General features: G+C 38.0%; 1 non-coding gene across 1 annotated transcript; it reads right to left on the bottom strand.

The window, feature by feature from the left end:
• Positions 1 to 5,296: 5,296 nt before the first annotated feature.
• LOC141615493 (small nucleolar RNA R71) lies at positions 5,297 to 5,404 on the bottom strand. Its single transcript, XR_012529913.1, has one exon. It is a non-coding gene; the product is annotated as a small nucleolar RNA R71 (small nucleolar RNA).
• Positions 5,405 to 5,693: the final 289 nt, after the last annotated feature.

Consider the following 5,693-nt stretch of genomic DNA (forward strand, 5'->3'; position numbering starts at 1 on the left):
CTGTCAGAGATTCAAGAACCAACAACCGAGGAACAGATGGAGGAAGATGTTCCTTCAACTAATGATACGGTTAATATTCCTCAGGAACCTAGGAGGTCGGGTAGAGTCTCTAATCCTCCAGACAGATACATTGGTATGGTCGAGGAAAATGACGTTTTGCTCCTAGAGAGTAATGAACCCGCTACCTATAAAGGTGCCATGACCTGTTCTGACTCTAAGCTATGGCTTGAAGCCATGCGATCCGAGATGGACTCCATGTATGAGAATGACGTGTGGGATCTTGTTGATTTACCTAACAAGGTACGACCTCTTCAGTGCAAATGGCTTTACAAAATAAAGCATTCTGTAGAAGGGCAACCAGATTCCTATAAGGCACGACTAGTGGCAAAAGGTTTCACTCAAGTGCACGGATTGCATTATGACGAAATCTTTGCACCCATAGTTATGCTGCGTTCCATTCGGATAATCTTAGCGATTGCCGCTTTTCATGATTATGAAATTTGGCAGATGGATGTGAAAACCGCCTTCTTAAACGGTTGTTTGGAGGAGGAATTGTACATGGTACAACCCGAAGGTTTCATAGATCCTGAAAATCCTAAGAAAGTGTGCAAGCTTAAACGTACCATTTATGGACTTGAGCAAGCTTCTCGGAGTTGGAATCATCGTTTCGACCAGGTGATAAAAGAGTATGGTTTCACGCGATCGGTCGAGGAACCATGATTATATGTCAAGTCGAGTGGGAGCAAGATTGTTTTCTTGATATTGTATGTCGATGACATACTCTTGATTGGGAATGACATTCCTCTCTTATCTTCGGTAAAATGATGGTTGAAGAACCATTTCCAGATGAAAGATCTGGGAGAGGCACAACGCATATTGGGAATCCATATCTATCGAGATAGATCACGACGGATGTTATCACTGAGTCCAGAGTCTTATTTAGATAAGATTCTTGAAAAGTTCAGCATGACCAACTCCAAGAAGGGGAACCTTCCAATGACTTCTGGGCTGCATTTGAGCAAGTCTGAGTCACCCAAGACACCTGAAGGGGTTGAACGCATGAGTCGCGTTCCTTATGCATCAGCCATAGGATCAATCATGTATGCCATGATATGCACACGTCCAGACGTGGCATATGCATTGAGTATGACGAGTCGGTACCAAGGCAATCTAGGTGAAACACACTGGATGGCTGTTAAAAACATCCTTAAGTACCTACGGAGAACTAAGGATTGGGCATTGACTTATGGAGGAGATACTAAGCTATGTGCAATCGGTTATGCAGATGCTAGCTTCCAAACGGATCGAGATGATTCGAAATCTCAGTCTGGATTCGTCTTTACTCTTAATGGTGCGGCGGTCAGCTGGAAGAGTTCCAAACAGGAAGTTGTAGCAGATTCTACTACTGAATCCGAGTACTATGCCGCTTCAGAAGTAGCAAAGGAAGCTATATGGATGCGTCCATTCTTACAAGGACTAACCATAGTTCCTAGTTCGAATGACCCAATCACCATCTATTATGATAATAGAGGTGCCATCTTCCAAGCCAAGGACGGAGCATAAGTCTAGCAACAAGTCTAGACATGTACATCGGAAGGCTCACCTGATCCGTGATTACGTGGAGCAAGAGGAGATAGTGATTGACAAGATTGCTTCAGATGACAACATCGCGGATCCTCTCACTAAACCATTGAAATATGATAAGCATGAATGACACGTTATTTCCATGGGAATTAAGCGTGTTCCTGAGTTGTACTAGTTGCTTATGGATTCGATACATTTTCTTTTTCATATGCTATTTATAACTTCATCGTATTATTTCATATTTTGTTTTTCATGTGGATTGTACGATAACATTGAACGCCACAAAGTGAAATGAATTACATTATATTTGTTTTGGTCCGTAATCGCCTACATGAGCTGATAACTCTGGCTATTATATTGTGAAGTTGATTGATGGTGGGTTCAACGAGCCATAAGTCAAACGGTTGGCTGATCAATCACAGATGCGAGTTATAACGATACCTCGTAGGACATTGTGACAACGTAATGGAGTCCTAAATGTTTAAAACATTCGGTGCCAGGTCGTGGATTGGACGTCCATTGTGTTCCTAGAGTCGATTCTTTTGACTATCGACTGTCTCTTGAGATTAAGGCAGGTTTTGGGTGACTTTGGTTTCTTTCTCATGATCGACCGTAACAGGAGGCTAAGCATATTTTTACTAGGTCATTTCATACTGTGCTTGTATCTGCAGGATTCGAGTTAAAGAAAATATCTAACCTTTATCAGGTTTAGTCATTTCTCAGGGCCACTCGAGGAGTTGTAACTGAAATGCATGGCCATGCTCGAATGATGATTCGTTGATCAGTTAAGTTACTCTCTAGTCGGGAAAACCACTCTTGATATTGATCACTTGTAAAATACGACCTTTGTGAATGCGGATTTTGCAAATTGTTTTACATTGAGTGGGAGAAATTAAGGATATGAGAATCGGTTATCGCACATACACTTGTGAGGACAGGTGGGAGATTGTTGGAGCTAGTGTCCTCCACAGTTAGTGTGATTAAATGTATAAATCTCTTATAGGTTCACAGGGTATACTTAGTATTTTATCAGTTGATTAACGTTTATTAATAACGGCTGGCTTGCTAGAAGTTTGACGTTATTATCATACTGATGGCGGTGATCAACTGGTCCCTAAAAGTCACACCTAAAGGATGTGTTTGAGAGATGTGATTATATAAAAATATAATCACATTGATGCCTTATATGACTAAAAGGTTAGTCCATGTATTTGACTAAAAGGTTAGTCAATGTGATGATGAGTCGATTATTTAATACAATTAAATAATATCAGCTGAGACGAATTAATTGTTAATTCGTAAATTGAATATAAACAGTTATATTTAATTAATGTATATAATGTTAGCTTAAACGAATTAATATGTTAATTCGTAATTAAACATAAACGGTTTTATTTAATTAGCAAATTATAAATATGCGATATTTATAGTTAATGTATATATTATACGAAATTGACATAATAAATGTTGACAGACCGGTATTAATAAATCGACTACAAACTGTTGTGTGTGGACTTATTAATACGTGACGACATAAATGACAATTGAGAATTATACACATTTTATACAATTTGATAACAACCTAAAAATAAGAAGATTTCTCTCCTTATTTTTGGTGGGTTACACGGTTTTGAAAAAAAAAAAAAAAAAGATCTTCCCCCTCTTTTCTCTCCTCTTGGACGGTTTAAAGGAGAAAGGGGAGGATCATTTTACTTACTTACTTAATTTTTGACCTAAAAACTCTCATCACAAAAACCCTAAAAATCATTTAGGAATTAGGGTTCTCTTTCTAGCAAGAAAAGGGCATTTCTCGGAGCATCTTGGGTGCAACGATTAGAAGAATATCGATCTCGATATTTGTTCTTAAAACCGAATTGCTAGGACTGGAGGTTAATTCTAATCTCTATTCTTTTGTTTATGCAATTTCGTTTATGATTCGTAATTTCATATTTCATAATTTCGTTATAATCCGAATTTTCTTGATGAGATATACCGATATTTCCCACATCCCCGACTTCCTCTTTGGAGAGAGCGGGATCACCCCGTTCCGAGGGACAAACGTATACCATCCCTACTAACCTCATCTTTGACCTTGATGATGCCACCGAGAAACTGGAGGCACCGCCGTTACCTCCCTCTCCTCGTGCTCCTGATGTGTTCATTTTATATATACTTTTATCCCCCATTTTAGCTCGGTTTTTATTGCATATCATACTTTAATTAGTATATTTGTGAGCTAATCTTGTGTTCTAGGTGTATTGCTGGTATTTGTTACGTTTTGTAGGAATCTAAGCATTTAGAGGCTTTTTCCTATCACATTAGCAAGCACTAAGCTCACTAAGCCAAGTGGAAGCAAGATGGACAAAGCATGACTATGGAAGATGTGTTTCCAAGCCCAAGGAAGAAAGTATGGAGCAATGGATTGATAAATACAAATGATCATACAAAGAGCCCAATGAGAAGTCAAAATTCATGTGGAAAAGATCAAGCTTAGGATACTCTTTAGAAGCTCTTAAGTTGATATATTAAGCATTTACCCGGGAATATTAAGCGTCATCTATCGCAAACATTGGATTCCCTCAACATTTAATTAACATTCCGATCAGGGTTGACCCCCTCTTGCAATTTACGTTATGCCCCTATTTTCTTATAAATAGGGACCTTAATCTGTCATTAGGGATATCTTTTCCTTACGTCTTTCATACACTATATTAGTCTTAAGCAAAATTCTCTCATTAGTTTTCATCTTTAGTTTCAATATTGTTAAGCTTTTTGTTTGATGTTAAACATTTGGTTCTAAGTTACTAAAGCATTTGGCTCTCTTTGTTCCTCTTTGCAATTCAAGTTCATTTCCTTATTTCGGTAATTCTTATTCTTGTTTATTTAGCTTACATTTCTATTTACGTTTTCATATTTTCATCGCAAGCATTTCAATTTTACCACATAGTTTAATCTCATATTTTATGTTTTATCATTTAGTCTATATCATTTCTACAATCATGTTTAGCATTTTATTCAACATTGTTTATAGTTTACAATTTAATATGAGTAGCTAAATTCCCTTAGTCTAGGGGCTAGAGAAGCCATGAAAAAATCAAATATGTAAAATGATAAATTAGATTGATATAATATTGTCTAATTGTTTCTATCACATGTTTCCACCTCAACGTTTAATCTTTGGTTACTGGTCGTAATCGTAGATTAAGTTTGTTAATACATTCTATAAGTTGAGAGGCACGGAATCGGATTAGACTAAGCATGTGTAGTAGGACGACCTAGTCATAAATGAGAGATTCTCTAGGACCCGGTCTATGGTTGACACTAATATCATAAGGTGGGTGTCTCTAAGCCTAAACAATTGACAATGTTTTTATTACCAAGTTTAACATGAACATATATTTACCTTTGCATGTGTGACCCAGCTCCCCTAGACTCCCTTTTATCATATAGTTTACATATCTATAATTGTTAGTCATCAAACCAAACCAAACGTAATCGACCTTGATAGAAATCTTTACATAGCATTTTATAACGCAATTCCCGTATCCTTGTGTTTGACCCCAATTACTACATTAATTTATGTTTAGGGTAATTATCTTTGCATAGGTATACGATAGCCTATCAAATTTTGGCGCCGTTGCCCGGGATCACCAATGTGGAGACATTGGCTCTTGTGTTCTGTCAAAAGTTTTTTTCCACCGGAGAAAACCCAACCCTTGAGGAGCCAAATCACCGGATTCCGTCAACAAGCTCTTGAGAGCTTATATGAGGCTTGAGAGAGGTACAAAGACTTGCAAAGACAATGCCCACACCATGGGTTGGATGATTGGTTCTTAGCTATAACATTCTACAATGGATGTTGTGCCGAGTCCCGAAGGATTCTTGATTCCGCCAACAATGGGCGGTTTGATCAAATTGACACCGATATTTTTCATGCCACGATCGAATCTATGACGATCCATGACGCACAATATATCAATTCCTGAAGTGTGCCACTCAAGGTAAAGAAGAATCCTTCGACAATCCCGTCTTGTTAGCTCAAATTGCCTTACTCCAACAACAATTGGTGGAGCGAGATGCTAGAGATTCCCTTCAACAACTCAATGTTG

Source organism: Silene latifolia, chromosome 11, assembly GCF_048544455.1.
Source record: "Silene latifolia isolate original U9 population chromosome 11, ASM4854445v1, whole genome shotgun sequence".
Classification (NCBI taxonomy): Eukaryota; Viridiplantae; Streptophyta; class Magnoliopsida; order Caryophyllales; family Caryophyllaceae; genus Silene; species Silene latifolia.